We start from the raw sequence: 27,505 nt of genomic DNA on the forward strand, positions 1-27,505 counted from the left end.
ATGGCCTACACCATAAATGTGCTTGGTATTTTCTTATGGCCCAGAGACTGGACCTTCTTCCTGTGAGAATCTACTTTATTCCTTCACTCTCAGGGTCTCTCCAATGGATAACAAGAGTGGAATATTGGATATAGGTCATTGACAGGCCAGGCAAGGGGGCTGTGGATGCTGGCTAAAACCTCACGTCTATGGAGAATTCCTGTATGGTGACATGACATTGAAAGCTAACTTTGGGATGGCCAGGCAGAGTTCTGAAACTTTCTGGCAGGTCGGGCCTTGCTGTGTGGTGAGTGCTACTCTAGACACTCTCACTGGATTCTCTGGCAAGTTCAACCTGATTACATTTCTTCCCAAATACTTTCCAATATATGTTTTGTATTTATTTCTTCTAAGCCACTTTCCACAACAAATGCTACCTTTCCCTGAATATCCATTCTAAGGTTGTTAGAGCACTTGGGTATAAAACTTATTCAAGATTCCCCAGCTATTTATCATGCGCTGTCAATTCGTATGTTTCTCTCTTTTTCTTTTTTAACTTATCTCTTCACTGAAATGTTCGATTCATTTTATCTGCTAAATGATAAGCATGTGAAGGGCAAGAAATGTTTAGGGGCATTTTCTGACCCCCTCTATCTAATCCAATATCCCCAGTTCCTCCTCAGCCAAAGAAACCTTGTCGATGGATTTCTTACTGAGGATAATATCTTAAATTGACATTTTCCGGCTATACCACTAATTACTAACATGCTCTTGTAACTTAATGCCATTTGCTTCACTGCACTCTGCAAACTATTTTTGTTCTAAAATAGATCTCATGAAGGATTCACTTCCCTTTGCTTAGCTTGGGACATCTAAATTAGCCCTAGGTATTCCTATTTATTTCTGGTTCCGAGGACCTTAAGGAATTAGATTTGACATGGAGTCCTCCACGGGGAGCTGTCAGCTTGCGAGCACCAGGATGGATGATGCCGTTAGAGAATGTAGAGTAAGCATGACCTCAGGAACAGATTAATACATATCTATGCACAGATATATGTCAGACACATCTTCCTGAGAGCTCTGATAGACAAAACCAGAAAAATCTTAGAGCTGAAGAGGATATTAGAGGCCAGTTAGTCCAACCCAGACATTTTTCCTGTGAGAAAACTTTGGCCTAGAAATCGGAAGTGACTTGACTTTCCCTAGTCATAGAGCCAATGAGTGGAAAAACAGTATTAGAACCCAGGTCTCCTGGTTCCTGAGAATGTACACTGGTTTGAGTGTCTCAGAGTTTCAGTTCTTCTTACTGATTTTAGAGCTTTACACATAAGGAGACCTGAGAGTTAACTAGCAAAAATGAAATGACTGTAATAAATTAACAATGTATAGTGCCTGGGAGCTGTGATTACAGGTGCTGTAAAAATGCAAAATAGGAATAATAACTTTACTGAAACCTGTGAAAATGGGATGATATGATATCTGCCCACGGCTGAATGGGAGGTGCCTCCTCAAATCCACCGATGCTGTTTGACCTCATGGAATCTCTAGGAATGTTTCCCCATAAGCTATGGCTTGCAACTGTGATGCCCAAAATAGTCGCCCAGGGCCCAACACATAGTGTCTTCATCAGTGCTAAATTATTCATGATGAGATTTTCTTGGTAGACTACAACTCATTGTATCCTTTGATTTGGAGGCAGTTCCCCAATTTACCAATTGCTCTTCTTATGTCAATTGAAATGTAACAGTATAGGAGTAAAGTTTAACAGAGTGTACATTTCCTGAGAGATTTTTAATTTTTATTTTTGTCCCTAGTATTATTGGATCAAATATGCTTTACCTCCTGTGGATTAGTTATGCATTTCTATAGATCTGAAACTTTTTTGAATCAAGGATGCCAAGGGGCAAAATAACCTGTGAAACAAATACTTAATAAATTATGTTTGAACAATTACATAAGAAAGAGATGGTTCTTGGCACATTAAGTATCAGACATGACAAAGTTTCTTCCTCACATTTGTGAGTATGATTAGTGGACTGGCAGATGAAGAGAAAAACCATAACCCATAGATACAGTATATTTTTGTTTTCTTAACATATCCAGTAGCTTTTTTACCGATATAGATATGCCTGTAGTGAGTAGGGAGAAATTGGACGGCATGATAATAGAGTCAGATGGACTCCTTTGATTGATCATCTATATGTAAAGTGTTAGATTCATGTCACCTTAAAGGTAATCTGTAGTCCCATTTGGTAATTGTATTCATGATTATATAAATACACAATAAAAGTAACAGCTTCCCACTCTTTCAAGAATCAACCTCTTCCGGCATATTTGGGAAAGAGGAGCTTGATGTCATATTCCTGATGGAATCAGGGGCATTCACTTCATTCTTGGTCCCTTTCTGCCACCTCCTAACCACAGTCCCCTATATTTGGTGTATCTTCCTTCTCATGAACTTTAGCAGAGTGGTAAATGTGGGCGTGATTGCATTCACCTCTACCACTCTATCCTTTTACTGCTCACATGCTCAGGTGTGCGCTCAAGGGAAAAGGACTAATGAGGTTCAATCTTTAATAGGGATTTTCCTTCAGGGACATAGTCTAGGGCCTTGCTCTGCCACTTTCAAGTCCTACCCTGTCTCAGTCTGTCTGTCAACAAGGCCGTGTAGCCACACATAGTAATTGAGAACCTCTCTATGCATTGTTCTAGATGCTGGTACACAAGAGAAAAAATATGATAGGAATCTCTGCTCAAAAAAATCAAATAAACAAGATTAAATAAGATAAAAAAATGAAGACCAAATAAAAAAGATGCTTTCAGTTAGCAACTAGTGCTATGAAACAAAAGACATTATAGTTTTAATTCTTCACATGTGTATATCTATATCTTCACACATCCATAGTTTGGCTCCATTTAGAGAATGCCACCCCCACTCACAGACAGGATTCTCTCTCTCTTCCCATCTCCCATCCAGACAATCTGGGACACAGCATCCCCAGCAGTACACTACTCAATACTGGATTTATTCAGTCTAGAATAATCCCCTGAGAGACTTTAGCTATCCCCTTCGCTCAGGTCTGGTTGATTCAATGTCTCCTTGCTAGCATGTGATAAGTCTACTCATCTTGGAGTCATCCACTGGGTAACTGCAGCATCCAAATAGACACTCAACCTTAAGAACAATGCTCAGAGATTAGACGGTCAAAACATATTTTGAAAGAGAAGCGTAATCTGCAGTTTCCCCTGCCCATAGAAAAGAGATCATGAACAACTTCGTGAACTTTATTGTTCTGCAAATGTTTGGTCTTTACACTGAAATCTGTGGGAATATAAAAAAAATGGAACCATTACAGGGCCCACTGACTCCATATGGGCCGTCTCGTAGCTATACAAACATTGAGCAAAAACTTTGCAATTAATATATTTTCCCTTGAATCTGGAGCCAAACCAATTTCTTAACCAGGATATTCTATAATTATTACATAAAGGGAATCTGTTTCAGGATCTGTTCTTCTATCCAAGTAGCATTTCAGGAAATTGTAGGTGAATTATGCTTCAGTTACACATAGAAAACATACTTCTGAGTTTTTCTAAGAGACAATCTATGAAGGATGGCAAATAAATTTTAAAACATGTCTTCATATGAGTTATTTTTTTAAAAAAACATTGAATAGGCTAAGGACAAAAATAGATGACAGAATCAAAATTTTTTCTTAATAGGTTGGAATGGTGTGTTTCAACCATGGATATGAAATATGACAGGAATAAGTATAAAGTACTGAATTCTAAACCTCATCTGCACTAGTTCAGGGTTGGGGAAACCTGATGTGACTTGACAATGGTTGCTGTGAAAAAAGACCCTGAGGATTCAGCAGACGTGAAGTTACCCTATGTCCACAGCATGGCATAGCAATGAAAGGGTAAGTGCCCAGAACATGGGAGGATATATTCCCACAGACATTTGCACTGGTAAGCTCAAATCTGGAGGATTGTATATAGTTTGGAGACTAACTCACTGACAGGGATAATTATGAACCAGAGAGCATTCAAAGTAGTTGAATTTAATGGAAGGGCATCTGAAAACTGTATAATACAATGAACTGTTTCTGGAACTGGGGAATTTAACACAGAAAGAGAAGACGTAGCAAACATGGTAAGTTTCTTTAAATATTTGCATGGCTAGCATATGGAAGAATGAATAGATAGAAACTGTGTTGTACGAGAGAACTGATGGCAGAGAGACAGGAGTTCTTTACTAGAACAGTCTAACAGTAGAAGAAGCTCCCTCACAACATGGTGAATGCTTTGTCACTGAAAATGATCAAGTAGGGGCTTGAACAGATGTAAATCACTATTAGTTATCTTTATTTTTAGTTGTTGTTATGATCATCAAGAAAATTCTTTGTTAGTCTTCCTTCTTGACCCACAATATGGAAAAATCCAAAATACAAATATCTTTCAGCTTTGAGTCCCTCATCTCTATACCCTTTTGTGCATGCATAATGTTTGCATCTACTTCTGCAGTGCCATCTTCATTGGTGGATGTCTGATGGAACGTGATAAGTGGTCTCCTACTGGCCTGGAAGTTTCAGCAGTCTATCCAGGAGTGACTTGGGCATTATGTCTCTGGCTCATTATCCTATTTAAAAATGAACCTTTGTAGAAATTCACGCATGTATTGCTTTGAAATGAAGCTTATACTAGAAAGAATATTTGGAATTTATAACAATAAAGAAACTTCTTTCAAAATTGGTATTCTAGAGAGAACCAGAGGGATTTTTGATAATTACAAAATGGGAAATGTACTCCTTGCCTGGTGAATCTATAATAGAAATGTTTGAGAGCATCTCTGTATACTGCTATCCAGGTCTTACTGGCATTATTTATGCAGCCTGTGTCAGCCATGAGAAAGTTGTGGTGGGCTCTATTCAAGACTAAAATTTGGTTTTCTTTTGAATCAATTCTTGCTCGAATTTCTGCTACTTATTTGGATTGTGAGTTTGATAACTCTGCTCATTGTGCTCATGTTCTCCCATGTAAGAATGGAGCAATTATTTCCATTTACCTCATCAAACCATTGTGAGCAGAATATTCAGCTGAACATAGTAAAGAGAAATTAATGACATCCTACAAATGATGCTGGCATATTTACTATTCTGCACACCCTTTATAGGCTAAACTACTCTTTTGAAAAGCTTAGGAAATATTTTAGAGCTTATTTCAAATGATGCTGAAAACCACATCAATCATCATGAGAAGGAGAAGAGTGATGCAACTCAATACTTCCGATGGAGATCAGACTATTATTACCTTGAGTGGTCAGTATAGTTTGTGCTGAACTTTTATTTCTCTCATCAACATCACAACAGAAGATCAAACCTTCATAAGGAGCTAATGTTTCCTATTTATCTTTCAGGTGATTCTCTGAAATGTTAATTGGTTTCAAATCAGTTTATTACCTGTGTTCTTAGTGCTGTTATAAAGGTAAATGAGTTCACTAGTTTTCATCTGTATTTGTAAGAAATTTGAAAACAGAAGTTCCAAGTAGAAAAATCCAATACCTACTTCAAGAACCTCCTGATACAGCCTAGCCATCAAGAGCGGATAGAACAGTAGCTGGAATACAGGAAGGAGGAAAAGCTGTCCACAAATGTCTGCTGAACTCCATGCTCTGTGAAGACAGGGCATGACTGTCTTATTAATTCTTGTAACTCCAGGGCCTACTGCAGTGTGTGGCGCATGGTAGGTACTCAAGAAATATTTCTTGAATTTGCTATAACTCATAAATTGCAGGGTGAATTAGAAATGGAACAACCTACAGCGTGGCCTCTGACCTTATTCTTCAAGTTATTCAATAACAGTGGTGATTTAAATTCCATAGTGTAGATTTGCCTAATTATTTTAAAATACTTTTAATGTAGTAGATCTCAGTCTGGACTGTATGTTAGCCTCACCTGGGACCTTGTAAAAATCTCAGTGCCCCAGACTACCCCAAAAACCAATTAAAGGAGACCCTCTGGGAGTGGAACCCAGGTATCAGTATTTTCTAGGGTCCTCCAGGAAATTCTAGTGTGCAGCCAAGTTTGGGAACCATTGTGTGTGTGTGTGCACATGTATGTGTGTTAGAGACTTTAATCTCCATATTGTGAGTTTTGCCTGATACTATTTTCTCTCCTGTGGCAAGAGCAATGATTGGGGGTCTGGAGGGGAAAAACTTGCACCAGACTACAGAAAATACATAAATATGTATGGAGAAGGAGTTGGTACTATAAATCATTTCACTATTAATTATGCCATGGCCTGTTTTTAATGTTCACTCTTCTTTATAAATGAGATGAAATAGCTTTACAATGTGCCTAACATCGTTTTAAAATGCCACATAAATTCACTCCTGTTTTTATGGGGTTGAAAAATTTTAACACAAAAATAATTTGCCTAGCTTGAAGAATTTGCATAAGACCATTGTAGGGGTGGGTTAAAAATTACTCTTCTTCCCTCTAATATAACAGCACAAGACAGGATGGAGGATAGATTTCATTCTTATGGTACCCCAGATGAATCTCATATTTGCATATTAAAGATTCAATTTAAAATAAAGTCCCAAGTCACAACAGGCACTTACCCCAGAATACATATTTCAGCATTGGCCTGGAACATTATAAGGAAAACTCCTAGAGGGCCAGCAATGTCCACAGTTGTTCCAGCCATGCGGCCCTCGTTTATTCCTTTACAAACAATAGCAGGAGGAGAATACCATGTGGGTAGCCCACCACTAAAGCCAGAGACAAAACGGTAAATCACAGAAGCAAAAAGTATAGTGGTCTAGGTTTTACTTCTTAAAATCTTGTGGCATCATTGTCCCTGGCAAGAGTTGGGCTATTTTATAGGAGCAAGTCAGGTGAAAGCTTGCTGTTGCTAACAAGCGCTGTGGGAACAGAGTGGAAGTGAGGAGACACTGGAGTGAACTCCTCTCACTAGGGTACAATAAATATTCTCTAGAAGAAATTAACCCTGGAGAGAAGAGCTGGGTGGTGTGGGACATGGGTGAAGGTTAGGTAAGCTCAGGTGTGGCTCGGGCACCTGTTAACATCAGGATGTCAACTTGGTACCAAAACAGCTCATAGCAGATCCATCAGCAATTCTAGCATCTCTTTCCCCTATTTTGGGTTTGCCCAGCCATTTGGTCTAGTATTTCTTTATTCCTTAAAAGGCACTGCAAACAGAGCTCTACCATCCGTAGATGTCTTTCATTACAGACAAATTAGGGGCGCTATATTAATGTGATGTTTATTACTTTCCTAGTATTGCTTTTGAAACTTAAACATGATAAAGTTAACCGTAGTCATTCCCTTGTCCAAAAAATGAAATGCCAACGGGGAGGCGAGGGAGTTGGGGGAGAGAGAGAGAGAGAATGAGAATTCAACTTAAGTATTTCTGCAGAGCATTTAAATTAATTCTGCCCTTTATACAGTCCCAATGCTTTATCTGCCACCCTACTTGTTTTTGCCTCATCTTCATTTGTAGTCTGAGTTGTGGGGGCTTTGGCTAGTGTATCTACTGCAATGGGGAAGGTTCCAGTTTTAGGCCTTAGTGTTGCTTGGTCTGTCGTTTGCTTTGGGCTTAAAAGACTCACAGTACCCTGGTGTATTTTCAGGTCTGAGAATCCATTTTTTATCCTAGAGATTTGCTTGAAAGATGCAGCTGTCACAGAGGCACCCAAGGAAGTCATGACAATTCTCTTCCACTGTGCAGCTTTATTTAGAATAAATGTAGAAAAGTGCAAAAATTTCAAAATTGTGATGTTTAGAGAAAGACAAATCCAGTCTATTACATTTTGTTCAATGATGTTGTTTTACTTGAAGTGCAGCTCCCCCCCCACCATCTTGGCCAGCCTCATTTTTAACTCCAAATATTTTCGAGTTCTTTCGATTCAGACTTGGGATCTTATGGAGGAGGTCACTCTTCTTCAGCGTGTGACTGGAACAGGGGCTTCCAGACTCTTCTTCCTTCAGGAGGTTATACATCGAGTCCAGACACATCTTCCTAAGCTAATTACCCTCCCCCCGAAAGACATCCAATGACGTGGACACCTGCAGGAATCAATCCCATGGCTCCAATTGTTCCATCTTCTTCTCCACAGTGCCCCTTAAGAACTCTGCTCATGTAAACTGACCCATCCACTGTCACCCCAAAATGTCTTATACTTTCTTAACTTTTCATATTTTCTCATGCTATTCTCCCTTCATTATTACTTTCTGTGTTAGTCAGAGTTCTCCAAAGAAACGGAACCAATAGAAGATATAGCTATATCTATATGTATATCTATGTCTTTATCTCTCTCTATCTATGTGTCTATCTATACAGATTTATTATCAGGAATTGGCTCACATGGTTATGGAGTCTGGCAAGTCCAAAATCTGCAGAGCTGAGATCCCAGCTCATGTCCATAGACCAGAAGCTGCTGTAGAACCAGGAAGAGCCAATATTCTGTCTGAAGGCCATCAGGCAGGAGAATTCTCTCTTAATTGTGGGGAGGGCCAGCCTTTGTTCTCTTCAGACCTTCAACTGATTGGATGAGGCCCACCCACAATAGGGAGAGCCATCTGCTTTGCTCAGTCTACTGTTTTAAATGTCAATCTCATCCAAAAATACCCTTCCAGAAACACCCAGAATAATGTTTGACCAAATAAATATCTCAGCACCCTGTAGCCCAGTCAAATCGACACATAAAATTAATGGTCACACTTTCCCTACAAACAATGGAAGACACTTACCTTTATTTCTCTTGATACACAGTTCTTCAACGTAAACATCTCAGATCTTCAGTCATTCCACTCACAGCTGAGTTTGAGATCCTAGTGCCCTCACCGCGCCTTGTCCCCACCATCCCTCATCCCCACAGTCCTGACCCAAAGAAGGGGAGCTGTTTTTACCCTTCCATTTCTCCAAGGGTGGCCAGATCTCCCTTGTCTTTTTGGTTTTAGTCTTCTTAAGCACTCAGGAGAAATTATTCCTGGGTGTGCACACAAAATAAACAATGTCTACAGCCTCCAAGAACTACCGTTTATTTGTTGGTTGGATGCGTGTATTAATTTGTGTGTTTTTGGTACACAGCTGAGATAGTTTGTCAGACTGGGGGAAATAGTGGCACGAGGTTTGCAGTTTTCGATGCTGGCTTTTTCAGATTATAGAAGATTAGAATATTAAATCCTCATTACATTGAGGAACAGCTGTGGCTCTGATTTGATTCCAGGCTTATATAGAAATTGTTAAACTGTTTTTCTGGAAGTAATCGAAAATACTAATATTTGAAAAGAAAACTCTTAGTTAAACTTTGTAAACGATATAGTGAAAGTTCCTCTATCCTTTGTTTAAATAATTATGAAAAATTAACTTTAGTCCAATAATTTTTCACTTAGATTACTTGCAGAAGCACTATTTTTTCCTAGGTAATAGTTTATAAGAAAACCTGAGAAAAGTCCTGATTATATCAACAGTAGTCTTCAGATTTCCTTGCCAGCTGTAGCAAAACATTTGTGGCTTTAGAGCACGCCGTGTTCTCTCACGCGTCCATGTCTTGGCACATGCTGTTTGTCTGCCTGGAATACTGTCTCATGCCTGGCATGATAATGCTTCATCCCGACGGTGCTTCCCCTAACAGTGTCTGCCCTGAGAGACCTTCTCTGCCTTTCTCAGGCAGACTTGGGCATTTCTTCTAGGCAATAAAGCAGTGTGTGTCTTGCTTTATTTTCTCACTTGTCACAATGTGTATTGTGCTCTGTTCCTACATTTGTCTTTCTACAGCACCTTGGAAAGCATCACACATTAGTACATCCTTATTAATACTTCTGGCATTAGAGATTCAACGGTGAGCAGCATAGCCTAGCTCCTACCCTCATGGAGCTTCAAGCTTAATGTGAACCCAGGTCACGCTGTCTTTGTAAAGACCAATGCTTATTAAATCAACAAATGAACATGGAATCCCCCACCAGACTCCTCAAAGATAGGGGCAGTATCTTGTGAGATTTTTTTCCTACATCCCCAGAACTTAACATAGTAAACAACACACGCCAGACGCTCAATAATTATGTGTTGAGTGAATGAAGGAATGATTAATTTAGGTAATTTCATTGTTGACTTTGAATTTTATACGAGCAACAAGCTTTTCAGAAAAACCTCATTTAAAGGTTTATGTTAATTTCTTTTCATAAATGCTGTTTTGAAGCTGATAATTTTAAGGGTAATGAAAATTCAAAAGTCAGGTCATCTCCCAGAAGAATGAGCAGGAATCATATGACAGTTTTCAGTAGCACAAGATATTTAGGTAATTCTAATCATAGTTTCAGTAATTATAAAATTATTAATATCAACTGTCAGTTATATGTAGACTTTCAAGGTAAAATTTAACCTTTAACTCTGTCCAAATCTGTCATGTAAAAAAAAAAAGCTAAATTAACTATCCTTTGATATCCAAAACTAATATCTTACAAGGATTTACTCAGAGTGTGCTGATTCTTTGAAGCTTTGTGGAAACCAAATTCAAATTCAAGACAATTAGTTGTTAATAAACTTCTAGTGATCAGCGAGACAAATACAAGGAAGACTGATATTCTTACCCATGCTTTAGATTCAGGCTCTCAAGGTGATAAAATAAAATGTTACCTTCGAAAGCAACCCCTTAAATGACAATGCTTGGATGTCCTTGTATATTTAGTGAAAAAGAAAAAAAATTTTTTTTGAGCATGAAATAGATGCTCGGCTTGGTGAGCTCCCTTGAGAGGGGTCATAGGAATAAAAATGTATTCATTCATTCTACAAATGTTTATTGAGCAACTGCCACGTGTCAGGCATTATTGTCTGTGGTCATTGGGATTCTGGCCATAAAGAAGGAAAGGAGAGATCTGGTGCTGTGGAGCTTACTCTTGATGAATAGGGAAATGCAAATCCTCCAGAAAATAAACACAAAATAATTACAAAATAAAGACACGATAATTTGCAATACTCGGGAGAGCACTGTATTTCACAATTCATATTTTGACGTATCTTTGGGAAGGGATTTAGTCAAAGCCTTGAGTGGAGGATGTGCCTGTAAGTGTTTACTCCACCCTGAGCATTGGGACCACGCCCACCCTTCCTTACTGCTCAGCTCACATCTCCACCCCCCAGATCGCGCTTTCTCACTTTAGGAAATAAAACTAATGTGGGAAGTGTCTAACTTCAGCTCTCTGCCAGCTCTGCATTGACCTTGTATGTTCAGCTCTGTAATTTTAAGACTTCATAAATATAAAAAAATACTTACTTTTTATCTTCAGTTTGGCTTTAATTTCTCTTCTCTGTGAGAACTGTAAACCTGCCAACTTTAAAGTTAGTTGATCTATTTATTCTGAGCTATAGGAATACAGAACAACTCAGTTGTTATTTTTTTTTAAAGTTAGAGCAATCTTAACTGATATCCTAGGGAAGAACTTTATTGCACGCATTAAAAATGAAATTTGGTTTATTTCAATGGTTTTGGAGCAATTCAAAGTACATGTATTTGTTGCTTAGGTGCATGCTATACACCTATTATGGAGGTATAGTGGCTTATAATGATATTTTCAATGTCTTTCCTCTTAAAAATGTTCCCCTTTTCTGAAGTATGTTCCATTGTATTTTTCTGACCACAGCCTTATGGGGTTGCCTGAGGGCCAGAGAAGCTAGAGGCAGCAGCTGAGCCCCACTGCTCTGAAGGTGGCATGGGTTTGTGCTATGTATTTCTGGGTTCTCTGCAGCAGGCCTCCTGCCAACTTGTCACATCTGCGGTCCGAGCCAGGTCAACTAGAACAGAAAGGGTCAGAAGGCAAGGGTCCAGGGCTCTAATCCAGACCTTCCCACCTGGGTGCTGTGGGCACCGTGGACATACATCCAGCTGCCTGCTCTTGGAGCAAATCTGGTGGGGCTGCCAAAGTAGATATCCAGGCCAAGAAGAGCCAGCACAAGGGGGACTCCACAGGAAGGACTGATAGGGGATCTGCATAGGAGGCTGGAGCTTGATAGTGGCTTTACAGGAGAGTGGCACTTGGAATCAAGAGCCACTTCAGCAGGTAGACGGCGCCTGGCTGAGGATCAAGTGTAGGAGCTTATGCTGGAGGAGGTGTCAGGACGGATTTGAGAAATACAAACTAGAGTCAAAACTCAAGGGACTGGGGAAAGGGAAGATTAGTAAGGCATACACACAACATAAAGCAAAGGAATTCAGCTACCAGCCTGGAGTATTAGGTGGAAGAAGAGATAAGCCCAGTTATAATGGCTAAAATAAAGATCTGGAGAAGAAGTTGTAGCAAAGGCCCTTGGAGTCTAACAAGGGTTTGAGTTGTCCAGCTGCAGGGACAGGAGTGAGGTAGAGGCTGGGAAAGGTAAGCCTGACATTAGGGATCAGTAGGTTCTTCTTGGGGTGTGGACACTGGGTTCACTGAAGATACTTGGCTTCATGGAACTCAAAGTATATTTGAAGGGGTCCATGTAAGTCCCACATGCATGCTTTATTTTCCTTATCCCCTGTCAGTTCTACATTGGGATCCCTATATTTCCTGATTTACAGTGTCTCCTCCCTCTTCCTGGGACCTCAAATGCCTATTCTTCAAAATTCAACGTATGCTTACTGACTATGTACAAGGGCATGTGTGGGACGCTCTCAGAGCTACAGTGGTCAACAAGGCTTGGTTTCCATTTCAAGATGCTGACACTGTGGTGGTGAGTAATGACAAAGGTACAAGTGAGGACAAGTCAAGGCACTCTGTCATAGAGGTGGTGTGAGTGCTCTAGAGTGCCACAGCAGTTTAGAAGCAGAAAAAGAGGTCCCCAGGAGTGTGCATGGAAGGCTTCTTAGAGGAAATTTTGTTTGAGTTGAGCGTTGGAGGAGGGCAAAATTTCAGTAGATGTAGTTGAAGGGGAGAAGGCAGAAGGAAGAGCAGGTGTACAGATAGGAAAACATTCTCTAGGCTTGTTGGTATTTAGGAGAACAAAGAGACAAAAGGTTGGAATGGAAAAGTAATCTTGCACAGACATGCCTACATTTGATAGAATCTTGTGTCAGATTAATTCCATTAAATTCCATTGAAGCTTCATGTGGTAGTTTCAGTCTTATTGAATATTTTATGAGTAAGAGTAATACAATCAAAGAGGTGCTTAGTTTTATCCAAAGTGAATTAAATGAGGATGCCAAGAAGAAGGCCATGTCAGAAAGCATGTGCAACTCTGCCACCATCATGACGTGCCTGTGATGGTAACAATTTGGTGAGGATGAGAAAAGAATTAAAGATGGCTGTGGGTTTGAATCTGATTGACTCAGAGAATATTGGTACAATAAATAGCTTAGGGAAATTAGAAGGAGGAGTTGGTCCTGCGTGTGTGTGTGCATGCACTTGACTAGGCTGAGTAATGAATGCTGAAGACTGAAATACAAATAGGTTGATTAGGCAGGTAGCTGGAAATAGATGTGAACATGTTCGGGTAATTACAATGTGGTGCCACAGCACAGGGGATATGTTAGGGATTGAGATAGAGAGAGGTCAGACCTGGGATTTCATACTCATTTAAGAGACAGAAGGAAAACAAGGAACAAGAGGAAGAAATGGAGAAAGGACCATTCAGAATAGATGAGAACCAGGAAAGTATAAGTGTCACCAAGCCAAGAGATGAGAGTTTCATGGAGAAGGTATCATGTCTCGCTCAGCATTAAAAAAAGAAAAATATATATACGACTTAAACATGTTTGGATATATAAACTGCAATGGCATATATAGAGAGAGAACAGTAAAAGTTAACAATTAAGATGAATACGAGTATCATAGCCAAACAAGTACATACATCTATTTTCTATTTAGAATGTAAATAGCTAAAAAATAGCTGACAGAACTCCTTTGTCTCTGCTATAACAAATCCAGTGTTCGCTGCACAAAAACTTTTTATTTGGGCTCTCTGATGAAGAATCTGGGCAGAGTCTCCTTATCTGTGGGCGTGGGGTCAGGGAAGGAACCTTGTAAGATGGCAGCACAGCCCATTCTCAACAGCTTCTAGGCATAGGAGCCCCTCCCTCTCTCATCAGCAGCTCATGCTCTCCAGGCAGATCACCCACCATCATAATCCCAACCCCCTTAGGTACTTCCCATCATGCACTAGGAAAAGGTGCTGTGGGATTTAATGGGATGTGGTGGTTGAAGAATTTTACAAACTTCAGAATAAAGAGATGCAGTATGGATATTTATAAATAAGCAGTATTAGATCTAATTCTCCTGCTTTTTGAACACCAATGGAAGCAGGGCCAGTGGTCACATGGTTTATGATAAGGGAATAATAGTCTCAGTGCAAACTTTCCAGAAATCATATGCTTTACACTTCAAGTCAAATATGATACTTTTAAAGAAAACAATGAGATAAGACAGAGATGTATAATGAGAGTAAAATCCAGCCTTTCTACACCTAGCGGAGTTCACTAGACCCTAAGAGAAACTGTGCAGCTGCATTGTGTTGGGTGTTATCAAAGCTTGTCTATGGCTGATCTTGGTGGGAGCAAACATGGCTTCCATTATGTGTGAATTACTTGGGTACATATGTAAATACCTCTTCTATATTTAGATTCTTATGTTAGGTTCCGCCTAGAGCTCTATGAACAATTTGTTATAAGAAAATTTATAATCTGTAATTTGTAGACATGTCAAAAGATACACCAAAAGGAATTAATAAAGTCATTTTAAACAGATGGTTCTTTTTAAAAAAAAAGTCCTGAATGGAATACAGTGCACTGAACTGGAGCGAGACGTGGAAGACGATACATTCTTGTCTGAAAATCTTCACAGATGTCAATGACAATAAATGCCAATCAGAGATAATAAATCCTAGAGATTTTAGTGGGAAAATTGCTTCAAACAATTTATTTGCCCAGAATTTCAGCCACCTTAAGTGAGCACCACAGATCATTATATCTTGATCTCCTGTGCATATGAATTAAGGAGAAATGGAAAATTTCTGGAAGGGCCTGAAGGTCAGTTGAGGTGGGTCTATGCTTTAGAGAATCTAGACCATTCTTAGGACAATGGAAATGAATTTTCCATCAACCCACTACTGATTATGGGCCCTTCCTAGGCTATTCATAAACTTGGAGAGAGGTGCAGCTGGGTTTTCTCTGGTGTTAGGGTAGGAGGATCCTGATTGTTCATAAAGTAACATCTTCCTTAGGTTTTCATACCCCTATATTTGTAATGTGTTTTTAAAAAAAAAAAAACACTGGACTTGAAGGAAAGAGACCAGTTGCTTTTGTGTGTGTGTGTGTGTGTGCGAGGAAGATTGGCCCAGAGCTAACATCTGTTGCCAATCCTCCTCTATTTTATGTGGGATGCTGCCACAGCATGGCTTAATGAGAGGTGCTAGGTCTGCCCCCAGGATGTGAACCAGCAAACCCTGGGTGCCGAAGTAGAGTGCATGAACTTAACCACTATGCCACTGACCGGCTCGAAAAAGACCAGTTTTAATGCTAGTTTTCATCCTAACTAGATGTGTAACTATGTTGTTTTGAGTTATAGCCCCCATTTCCTTAGCTTTAAAGTTCCTTTTCAGCATAAACAATATTTTATTTAGATTTTACCCTCTTTCTTACCTATCCATTCCTAGAAATTGATATCTGAATGAGCATCTTCAAATTTCCATAATCACTCTCAGATTTGGCCAGAACTCATTATCCCTAACTTTGTCAATTGGAATTATCCCTTGATCATTTAAAAAATAACAAAAATTCTGCTTGGATATACTTTTGGGCTAATTGAGAAAATTATTCGTTTTGCAAACATGAGGGTATTTTAATCCTGGTCGGTGAGGCATGATTGGACTACGCAGGGCAGGTGAGGCAGTTCCAGCCTGATTCTCATACCAACCCTTTTGTGTTCCAAACCATCCACTTCTATGAGAAGAGTGAACAATAGTGACTGTGTTGCAGGCACTGGTGAGTCATTACTCACAAAAATGACAGAAAGCAGTTTTCCAATGCTAAAAGTGACATTAATGATATATAATAAAGGCTCAGGATATTTTGGCTGCACTCATTTTTGTCGGCAGCGGTGGCTACAGCAAACTGCCATTGTTGCATACGCTGAAAAGAGATGGCCCTATATTTGATGTCACATCCAATTTCTTAAACTGCTTAATCCAGATGATTTATAGGTCATCGTTAAAGTTGAGATGGAGCCCCCAGCAGTGAGGGTCTAGCTGTTCTTAAGTAATACTTGCTACTGACATCCAGATCCAACAAATGTTTATAGAACACCAGGTATTTTCACAGATATAATCTCATTGTACCTTTGCACCTACCCTGGGACGCAGGTCCTGTGGTACCAATTTTTATAGATGGAGATGTACTCGAGGGTAAAGGTCACACAACTAGCAATGGTTCAACCCTTCTGAACTGGTACTAGTTCCAACTGCAGAGGCGGTATTGGAGGGCGCACCTGTTGGAGTCTGCGTGGTAAAGGCAGGCAGGCAGACACCTAAAGCAGGTTCGGATGGATGAACTGCAGCGGCCATGTTGACAAGTAAGGAGGACAAAGAATAGCCAAACACAAACCACGAAAATGCCACGGCAAGGTGGAAGCCCGGCAAGTGCTGCAGCCAGCTCTCCCAGACCTCTGTGAGCTTTCAAGGAAAGGACAGTCCTCACATGCCCAATGTTTAAAATGGACTGCTGGGAAGTTTGATGTCTTTCAGCCACAGTAACTCAACCTAAGTGATCCCTCAGCAATCTTGGCAAGTGCATGGGGAAGAACAGTGTCTGCACTGTGGTCTCATTGTTCCAAGCTTTTAGTGACCCCTGCACCAGGCCAGGCATGTCCAAACCGTGGCACGCTCAGGTGGTTTTTGCCTTCAAGGCAGATGTCCCCTAGTTGAGTAATTGAGTATTTTCAGTACCCATTTAACCTCTCTGCTGTCTTTGACTCCTAGCTTAGACCAGGGGCAGACTAGCACAGGAATAAGAGCATGGACTCTAGAGTCAACCAGCCAGGGTTTGAATCTTAGCTCTGATACTTACTGGCTGTATTACCTTGGGTAACGTACTTAACCTCTCTGTCCTTCAATCTACTCTTCTATAAAATGAGTACAATAACAACAATAGCTCTCTCATAGTGTTGGCAGGAGGATTTACAAAATATGTAAATTCTTTATCTGCTTGGGTCTTTCAGTTATCATTCACAGGCTGATATGTGCATATGTGTAGGTATCATTATTTTTCTTTTTTGATTTCCCTCAGCCTTTACCTTTTGCTCTTTTGCTATCTAAATTTTTGGTCTTTTCCTGTCTCTATCTCGTCCCAATGCTCTTTTGTTTCCTATTTTATAAATGAGCATGCCATTGAGTCCACTCTTCACTTCCTTTACCTCCAACAATTCCATCTTTGAAAAGAAAAAACTCCATTCACAGCTTTAATTATCATGAAGGTTCTGAAAATCCTCAAATTGAGATGCATGTTAAATAGGTCATTTTTGAGAACTCACTACATGACAAGTTCTGTGAGAGTTCCTCTGATATGCTATTTCGTTGATTCTCTCAAAGGGAAGTATGTTATTATTTTGATATTAAGAAGAGAAAGTTAAGTTTCAGAGAGATTTACTAACTTGCCTTAAGTCTCACAGCAGGCAGATAACAGCTATCACTGCCGGCTGCCTGCTGAGTGTAAGAGGTTCATTTTTCACAAACCATTTACAGATTCATTTACAAAGCATGCAATAATGTTCTGGAGAATTTAGGCAGGATGGCAAGTGCCAGGTGAGGGGGAAATTTTAACTTAAAAAAGATAGTGTAGTATAAAGAGCCTAGGGCCAGTTTGAAGGTCTAGCTTAGACTCCTCTTTTAGCCATTTAGGCTTCATGTCAACTCAGGCAAATCTTTTTGATCCTCATTTTCCTCATCTGAAAAATGGGAATCATAATATTGTTGATGTTTTAAATTTTAAATTGGAAACAGAATTTTAAAATGGAAACAAACAAAGTTTTTTGGATATTTTATGTCAAAATAGAAATGTAAGTCTTATTAATCTTATTATTCATTTTTCAGACCCATAGAGTCCCACCTGTAATCTTAGATGTGAAATGAGGAATATTAATTAATTATTGGGCAAGATTCCTTCCAAATGCCTGATATAATTTTGGCCAAGAGAAGATGAAGAATGGTGGGCTTGTGCTTTAAAAAAAATCACGTTCTGACTTTAGAAGATGGCTCTATTAGCATCAAACTAAATTTTGGGGCCATTTTGACCAATTTCTAAGTGATAAGATATATAGTCAATTAAATCTTATTGGTCGATAAAGCTATGTATCATTCCACTCCTTTATTTCCCAGCCTAGTTTATTGCACTGATATCTAACTGGTCTTTGAAGATTTTCATCCTAATGAAACTAGACCACAGGAAGATATGTGTAGATTATATCTTTGGTTCATTTAATGGGCCAGGAAAAGGAGGCATAGCTGTCTCTTTAATCAGCAGACCTCAGGCTGTTTCAATGAGAATAACCCAGGTGCTGATCACCTTAATGACAACACTATTTTAAAAAGCATTTTAAACACATTATACTGTAGATTATTCTATTTTTTTTTTCCTAATGGAGCTGTCCTTGAAGAACCATTATGCCATTCCTTTCAGATGTTTAATAAAGCACGAGATTATAATGATCATCCTTGAGAATAGGTTTTGTGCAGCTGGGAATTGCAATATAGCAATCTTCTATTAAATCATCAAGATGCTAAAATGCATCTTTAGTGGAGTGGTGATAGAGGTTTTTTTAAATTGGTTTAATCAGTATTCCATATGATCATTCATATAATTTTATTTTTAATTATCATCTTAATCAAAAAGCGTGTATTCATGATTCCTATGTGCATATTCCTGAATTGAGATCTATGAGAGTTTCAGTGCATGCCCTCCACAGACTTATAGCTGGAAACAACCCTGAAGCTTGTCTAACCTGCTAGGTGAAGGACAGATATGTTATTTATTGTAGAAAGTGTTGGTGTGGGGGTTTGAGTTGTAGACTCCTGGGTGTGCTGGCTTGGGCTCAAAGATAGGCACTTCACTTATTAGTGGCCATACGTGGGACATGTTACTTAATCACCAATGAGAATAATGTTACCTTGTGAGAATTAGATGAGATGATTTGTATTAAGTAAACCCTTAGCAACAAGCCCTTGGCAAGTTTTCAATAAATGGTAGCTCTTTAAAAATAAAATAATGAACATCAGTGATAATGTTTAACCAGTGAATTTAGACTTATTTCCCCAAAATTTCTAAATAGTCTTTATCACATTGTTCTTGACAATTCAGATTTTTAAAATATAGAGTCAAAGTTCAGATCAAGCAGGTGGAATCTCTTTCTTTTGGGATCACAACAGAAAAAACATCTTTCCTAGCAATTGAGTTTCAGTAAAATTATCAGTTGTATTTCATTGTGTACATACAACAGGCAAGAGGACAGTGTGAGTGACATGAGCGTCTTTCATCCAGAAGTAAGGAGCCAGCAGCCCTCCATGTGGCAGTTTGGGGGGAAGAGGGCAGGAAACTCAAGTATCTTAGAGGAACTGTAAGAGGCTCCTTGTTTCTGGTTCATAAAAGGTCAGGGAGCACAGAGAGAAAGCAGCAAAGGCTGACATCAGGGATCCAGAGAGAAACTGAGGTTTCTGACTGAGGTCTGGCTGAGAAAAAGAAGGCAAGAGCTGCCCCCTGGAGATGGGGCTGGACTGAGCCATGGATCCAGCTAAGAGAACAGAAAAAGAGCCTAAGGGTGGAAAACTAGTTGGTAATTCAACCAATAAAATATTTTCTTCTGATCTCGATTTAATTTTTCTAATAAATCAAACTTGTAATCATCGTATATAGCGGTTGTAATAAAAAGGATCTCATGACATAGGTCTGGCAGTGGCTTAGGTGAGGCTCAATTTCTTTCCATCACATTGTGTGAGATCCCATTCTTGGTTAAACGGAAACCTATCACACTTATGTATATTGTAAAGGAATGAAGAAAACCTTAAAAAGAAATCAGACCCCAGGTGTCTTTGATGGTGACAGAGCGACAGTTTTTGTTTTGCTTTGAGAGTTTTTATTTTTTTGATCCCTCTTCCTTCAGCATGAACACTTACTGGTCTTTATTTTTTTTTTATTGAAGTATAATTGGCATACAATATTATGTTAGTTTCAGCTGTGCAAAATAGTGATGCAACAAAAATATAGAAGGCTTCATGAATTTGCATGTCATAATGCGCAGAAGCCATGCTCATCTTCTCTGTATCCTTCCAATTTTAGTATATGTGCTGCCAAAGCAAGCACCCATTAGTCTTTAAAAAATGTTTTTTGAGAAAGCTTTCCCAACTTCAGGTATTTACTCTTATGCTTGAGGAAGTCTTGTATCAGTGGACAAAAATGCTTCAAGTTACATTTGTGAGGAAGACTCTCAAGTATAGAAGAAAAGGAAGGGTGGGCTGGTCACACTGACAGAACTTACTGGCAGAAGCTCTAGTCGGTGTACAGGTATAGGGGGTCTGTGACAGTCCTGCAGAATCATGTCACTCTATATATAGCTGCTCAAAGGTTTTGAAAGATGCCCTGCTCTTTGGCGTGGACTCCCAGCATAATAATAACACCCAGTTTAACAACGGGGATCCATTATGTAACATGAGAGGGGGATTTGAAGGAACTTAATTGTGCACCTGTTAGGTGCAATACACTGTGCTGCCCATGTTACACGGATTGTATCTCTTAGTCTTGATGAAGGCCCTGTGAAGTTTGTATTATCATACCCTTTTCTCTTATAAGATTAAGTGACTTGCTAATGGCCATGTTTTGGGGAGGCATGCCTGATGCCAAAATTCATCACCTTCCGTTATAATGCTATATTCTTCTGGGTTGATGGGCTTTTGGAAGAGAATTGAGCCCAAGGAGCCTCTTATGCACCATAATCACCAGCTCCCCTCCCATTGCCCTGACCCTGAGGCTCAGGTCTGTGCCATAACAGTATGGCCAGCCTGTGTGCAAACACCATTTTGACTTTTCTCCTGCCTCTATTTGTTGCCCTGCAGATATACAGGACATGCTATAATTGGCTGTAGCCTCTTCAGATATAAATGATAATGATACACATCTAGTTTATGACCTAACTCATTTTTCACTGCCCAAAAATAGGAAAAAGAAACCACTTTGTTGTTCCTTGCAATTGAAAATGAACTAACAAGTTCAGCAAGTGGTGTGAACTGCATTTTGAAAGTTTCTATAGAGCATGAGTAATTGGGCAATTTAGCACAGTACTTCTGGCTGATGCATTTTGTAGAACTTTTCTTTTACCTATTCAGGAACTCTTTCTTTGGGAAAAATTCAGACTGTATTCAGTTTATGTGTTTTTAAGTGAAGATAGTACATACTTGCTATTCTTTTGTCTTATAAAATTACTCGAGACTATTTTTTTCCTTCGTGGTGAACTGCTATAAGCTGTCTTGGAAAGTAGTTTCAAATACCAGAGATGAAGCTCTATTTTCTTCACAGATCATTGGGCGCTTTGCCTTAGCACCTTGCATAATGAATGTCTCATTGGCATACTGCTTAAGTATCACTTAGTCACAAAACCAGAAGAAATTCCCTATTTGAATGGAGCGACTCTTTAAAACCATAGCAATATATACATGAAAATAAAAGAGAAAGAAAGTACAAGGTCATGAGAATTAATGTGGGATGGTTTCTCCATGAAACGATCTGGGCAAATCTAAAATAAAGAGCTCTTAATTAAATCTATGGAAATGACAGACTATCTCATTACACTGAGTCTTCCCTCATCCCCATCCCCAGTTTTAAAACAGGCAAGCTATTCCTCATGACCCTAGATAAGTGCTCAATTGACCTCTGGGATAGTGCTCAAACATATCAAGAACAGAACAAATAGAAAGTCCAAATTATTTAAAGAACTCATAGTAACTGAATTTCCTACTAAATCCATGGGAAAATGTCCATTTTCCACATATATTTGCAGCAGAATAAAAGCATTCTCTCCATCTGTCTCTTTGATGAGAGAAGAAGTTAAAAGTGCTATTGTGGGTGATATATTAAAGGGACAGGTCAGAGGCCATGGTAACTTTCTAGCTGCAGCTAAAGTACATAAACCAGCATGTATGACAGAGGGAAGAGGGTCTTAGGTATGGAGAGCTCAGGACTTCTGGCTGACATAATAGATTCGCTACGTACATTCTCCTCTCTCCCCTTCCCAAATCCTTGTAAAATGAGAATAAAGGAAATCATGAAGTGTGATGCTTCCAGCTTGTTCTCCTTTCTCACGATTGCTTTGGCTGTTTGGGGTCTTTTGTGGTGGTTCTACATGAATTTTAGAATTATTTTTTTTATTTCTGTGAAAAGTCCCATTGGAATTTTGATAGAGATTACATTGAATCTATAGATTGCTTTGGGTAATATGGACGTTTTAATAATATTAATTCTTTCAATTCGTGAACATGATATGTCTTTCCATCTATTTGTGTCTTTTTCAATTTCTTTCATCAACATCGTATAGTTTTCAGTGTACTATATCAGATACTTTCTGATCAGATACTATATCAAATACTATAGTGCTATTTCAGTGTACTATTTCAGATCTCTCACCTTCTTGGTTAAATTTATTCCTAAGTATTCTATTCTTCTTAATGCTATTCTAAAAGAGATTGTTTTCTTAATTTCTTTTTCAGATAATTCAGTATTAGTCTATAGAAACACAACTGATTTTTGTATACTGATTTTGTATCCTGCAACTTTACTGAATTTATTATTTCTAATAGTTTTTTGGTAGAGTCTTTAGGATTTTCTGTATATAAGATTGATTCATGTCAATTTAGCTTCTTCCTTTCTGATTTGGATGCTTTTTATTTCTTTATTATAAAACTGTAGTTATCAAAACAGTAGGGTACTGGTATAAAAACAGACATGTAGGCCAACGGACAGAATAGAGGGACCAGAAATAAACCCACACATATATGGTCAACTCCTCTTTGTCAATGGCACCAATAATACACAATGAGGAAATAAGAGTGTCTTCAATAAATGGTGTTGGCAAAGCCACATGCAAAAGAATGAAATTGGACCCTTATCTTATGCTATACACAAAAGTTAACTCAAAATGGATTAAAAATTTAAATGTAAGACCTGAAACCCATAAAATTCCTAGAAGAACACATAGGGGAAAAGCTCCTTGACTTTGGCAATGATTGTTTGGGTATGACATCAAAAGCATGGGCAACAAAAGCAAAAATGAGTAAGTGTTACTACATCCAACTAGAGAGCTTCTGCACAGCAAAGGAAACAAGCAAAAGAGTGAAAAGGCAAGCTATGGATTCGGAGGAAATATTTACAAACCATATATCTGTTAAGGGGTTAATATCCAGAATATATAAGGAACTCCCATAAATCAATAGCAAAAAACAAATAACCTCACTAAAAAATAGGCAAAGAACCTGAAGAGATATTTTTCTAAAGAAGACATACAAATTGTCAACAGGTATATAAAAAGGTGCTCCACTTCACCAATCATCAGGGAAATACAAATCAAAACCACAATAAGATATCACCTTACATCTGTTAGCATAGCTATTATCCAAAAGACGAGCGGTAACAAGTGCTGGCTAGGATGTGGGGAAAAGGGAACCCTTGAATAATGTTGGTGGGAATGTAAATTGGTACAAACATTATGGAAAACAATATGGAGGTTTCTCAAAAAATTAAAAATAGAACTGCCATATGATCCAGCAATTCCACTTATGGTTGTATATCCAAAGGAAATAAAATCAATATTTCGAAGAGATATCTGTACTCCTATGTGAGATGATGGATGTGTGAGCTAAGTTGATTGTGGTAATGACTTCAGAATGTGTACGTATATTAAATTATCACATTGTACTCCTTTAAAAAATCACATTGTGCAACCAAAATATGTAGACAATTTTTGTTTGTCAATCATACATCAATAAAGGTGTACAAAAATAAAATGAGAGTAGAGGAATAAAAGGCATTAACACGCAAGAACCAACATATATATGAATAACTTACAAAGTCAATATGAAGTAGAAAATATCCTAATAGAAACATAGGCCAACAGAACAAATAGGCATTTTTTCAGAAGGAGAAAGATATCGTGGTTAATGGACATAAGGAAGTGTTTAAGTTTAATCTCACTGGGAACCTGGGAAGTGCAAATAAAGACAAAAATGAGATGCCACTTCATGCCCACCAGATTGGTAGACATTAAAATGTCTTTTCATATCGTGTGTTTATGAGAATGTGGTGAAACAAAAGCTCTCATATACAGCTTATGGGAATGAGTACAAGCAGTTTGCAAGGTAATTTGGCAGCATTTGTGAAAATAAAATATGTACATACCCTATGACCCAGGAGGACTTCCACTACCAGGACTCCAACACAGAGAAACTGTCAATTATATACGCTCCAGAAGGCATGTAAGTGAGTGCTACTAGAATGTTATTGGAAATATAAAATAGGGACATGGCTAAATATTCTGTGATGTATTCATATTACAGTGTTTTTGGCAAATACTACCATTTAACTATGTGAATCTTTACATTCAAGTGCCTAGATAGTATGGTTACTGTCTCCTCACATAGTCCATTTTTAGACTGCAATATAGTATTTACCAATACAAAAACAGGTTATATGTGAGAACAGTGGGTTTGGGAATGGACTGTACATACCATATGCCATATTTTAATCTATAGCAGCTATGATTTTGTTTTGGTGTTGTACTATATTTATCTCGTTGAAAATTTTATTCCAGATATTTCAGATAACGCTTGGTTGCAATCCACTGCAATCTGAAATGCATTCTGCATTGATGAACTTTAGTCACTTCAAGAACAAGGTCAGTGTAGCCTATGATAATAAATTCATTAAAATAAAAAGGACAGAATTTCTTCTGTTCTAGAAGTAAGAATAATGTCACACTATCTAACCATACCTGGAGTTTCAGCCAGGCCTTGACTAACCTAGGGATTGATTAGCCTCTCTCTGTGGTATCTGGGGATTGATTAACCAAAGATGTGGAAAGAACCTGGGTCCTTGATGATATCTTTCACCCTGCCCTGAGCCCATCCACACTCCAGGTATCTTATTATATGAGAGAATACTTTTGCATGAAGTTAGACTTTCTATTACTTGAGGCTGGAAGCGTGACAATGGATAACATCTTTAAATAAACTAACTTTGCAGCTACCAAATATGCTAAAAATTGCATATGTTTTTTATCAGACCACCAGACCACCACTCTTTTCCTCTGAGTGAGGAGTACAGTCAGGGAAAACAAATCAAATAAACTGTACAAAAAGAAATGATTGAATATTCATTGAAACAAAATAAAGATGAACTATTCTACCCCTTTTATTTAAATTGGGAGCTTATGCTTAGAGCAATACAAACCTTGCTCAGGGTCACTCAGCAAGTTTGTGGCATGTCAAGATTATATCTCAGGGCTGGATAGGCCATTTCATACTGTCTCTCTATGGTATTACTGTCAAAAAGAGAGACACTGTTTAAAGTGAGAGGAGACTGAGATATTAACACAATACATGCCATTTCTAGGTGGTCATCAGTGCCTACCCACCTAAAACTTCACAGGATCCTTGTTCAACTGTATCATTAACTTGATGGGATTGTACAGGATTGAGACATTATTATTTTATGTTTCATTTTATGGGAATATACAATGTCAACACTTCCAGTTCTTGTTTATAAATAATTAATAATTGTAGGTGTTTTAGAGTTGAGGATATTTTTTAAGCAATAAATGTGCCTTTGGTTTGGTTTGCATCCTTTCTGATTAATGCATGACCTGTGACACTTGTTCGTTTGATCCTATTTTAATTGTGAAATGTTTTAGCCTTAATTTTGGCCCTAAGTTTATACACAGTACAGTTTCTTTACTCATATTTCTTTGCGTAATTAATGTTTAGTGTCATTTGTATTCTTACACCTCCGAATATTAAGCCACAGAAAGGTTTTTCAATGATATAAATTATAGCTTCCATCAAAAGCACTGGTGGAATTAATATCCTGAATTAATGTAAAGCTGAAATATAAGTGTATAGCATATTAAAAGAATGAACAAAGATTTATACATTCTGGTTTACAGCCTAAATGAAAGGTCAGGGAGTTGAGACTTTGGGTCAATGCATTATATTTGGGAGGGTTTTCAACACACACAAATCTAACTACCCATTAGATCCCGACTGTCCATTGGCCACTACTACTCTGGTTCCATTGGGCATTTATAGGACCTACTTGATGCTCAACACTGTGCAAGATACTGGGAAGCATACTGGTCAGGGGTAAAAGTGTAAGGGGCAAATGGCTAAGGAGTAGCAGAAATATAACAAGGAATAACACAATGATGCTGCCCACGAGGAATGTACAATCTAATGGATGAAATGTCTAATCAAGTGATGACTGATTATGGCCAGTGCTATAGTAATGGTTTGACCAAAGTACTTTTGAATATAGATTAATGTACATTTACTTAGGGCTTCTCTGAGGAGGTGACATGTTCTCTGAGTCTTTAAAGATGAGTAGAATTCTGTAGGTAGAGAAGAGAAGGGAGAAAGGGGCTATTTGAGGTGAGAAACATCATTTGCAAAGGAATAGTGGCAAGAAAATAGTTGTTGAAGCAACTGTGAGTAAATAGTTCAGGAGGTCCGGGGTGGAGGATATGTATGGTGGGAAATCAAGCGGAAAAATCTAGATGATAAAGGACTGATAGAGTGATGAAGGGAGTGCTCACTTAATCCATTCACAGCATTATTTAAGGCTCAAGTCATCTTTTATCCTCTGTATGCATATTAGTCAACTCTGCATGTTAATCAATTATTAGTTGATTTGGTTGTCCAAATTTGATGTCACTGGCCAGTTAGACATGTGCACATGTATCAATTGAAAAAGATTTCCCTTCCATCATATTCTAAAACTAACAGGTGACATTGCACTGCTAGTAAACTTCAAACTGTGTCATGTTTAAGATTGTATCTATAGCAATGTAAGTAAGGCCAATAATAACCATAATATTGGTATATATATATATAGGATAATGTGAAAGAGACTCTACAGTTGAACTATAGGGCAAGTTTATTTCAGCTTCCTCTTTATTAATAGTTAGCAGCATAAACACCTGTCCTTATCACACTTTGTTTCTCCATTTGACAAATTAATCTCCAAGACTCTTTTTTTTGGAGTCTCTGTTATCCTTGCCAAATTGAAGCTCACAGTTAATTGTTGCCTGAGAAGAGATTATCCATAACTTTAGGTCTTGGTAATGTTAATGGTGGATAGGGAACTACCATTTTTATTTTGCTGTTAGAATAACTAAGGGATAGTTGACTCAGTTTCCTTTATGAATTAAACCTGGTGTTTAGGGAAAAGAGTTGGAGGAACCAAAGATAATTTGAACAGTTATGCCTACCTCATATCAACAAGGATTGA

General features: G+C 38.4%; 1 protein-coding gene, 1 non-coding gene and 1 pseudogene across 2 annotated transcripts in view; 2 read left to right on the forward strand and 1 right to left on the reverse strand.

Annotated features, from left to right (window-relative positions):
* The window catches only part of HS6ST3 (heparan sulfate 6-O-sulfotransferase 3), a 658,248-nt gene that overhangs the window by 411,469 nt on the left and 219,274 nt on the right, over window positions 1-27,505 (forward strand). The window lies entirely within an intron of this gene.
* LOC139046581 (ubiquitin-conjugating enzyme E2 variant 3 pseudogene) overlaps window positions 1-27,505 on the forward strand; it is a 111,170-nt pseudogene that overhangs the window by 28,717 nt on the left and 54,948 nt on the right.
* On the reverse strand, window positions 20,218-20,323 carry LOC123289980 (U6 spliceosomal RNA). The gene has a single exon (XR_006534263.1). It is a non-coding gene; the product is annotated as a U6 spliceosomal RNA (small nuclear RNA).

The sequence above is a fragment of the Equus asinus genome, chromosome 11 (genome assembly GCF_041296235.1).
Source record: "Equus asinus isolate D_3611 breed Donkey chromosome 11, EquAss-T2T_v2, whole genome shotgun sequence".
NCBI classification, from domain to species: Eukaryota; Metazoa; Chordata; class Mammalia; order Perissodactyla; family Equidae; genus Equus; species Equus asinus.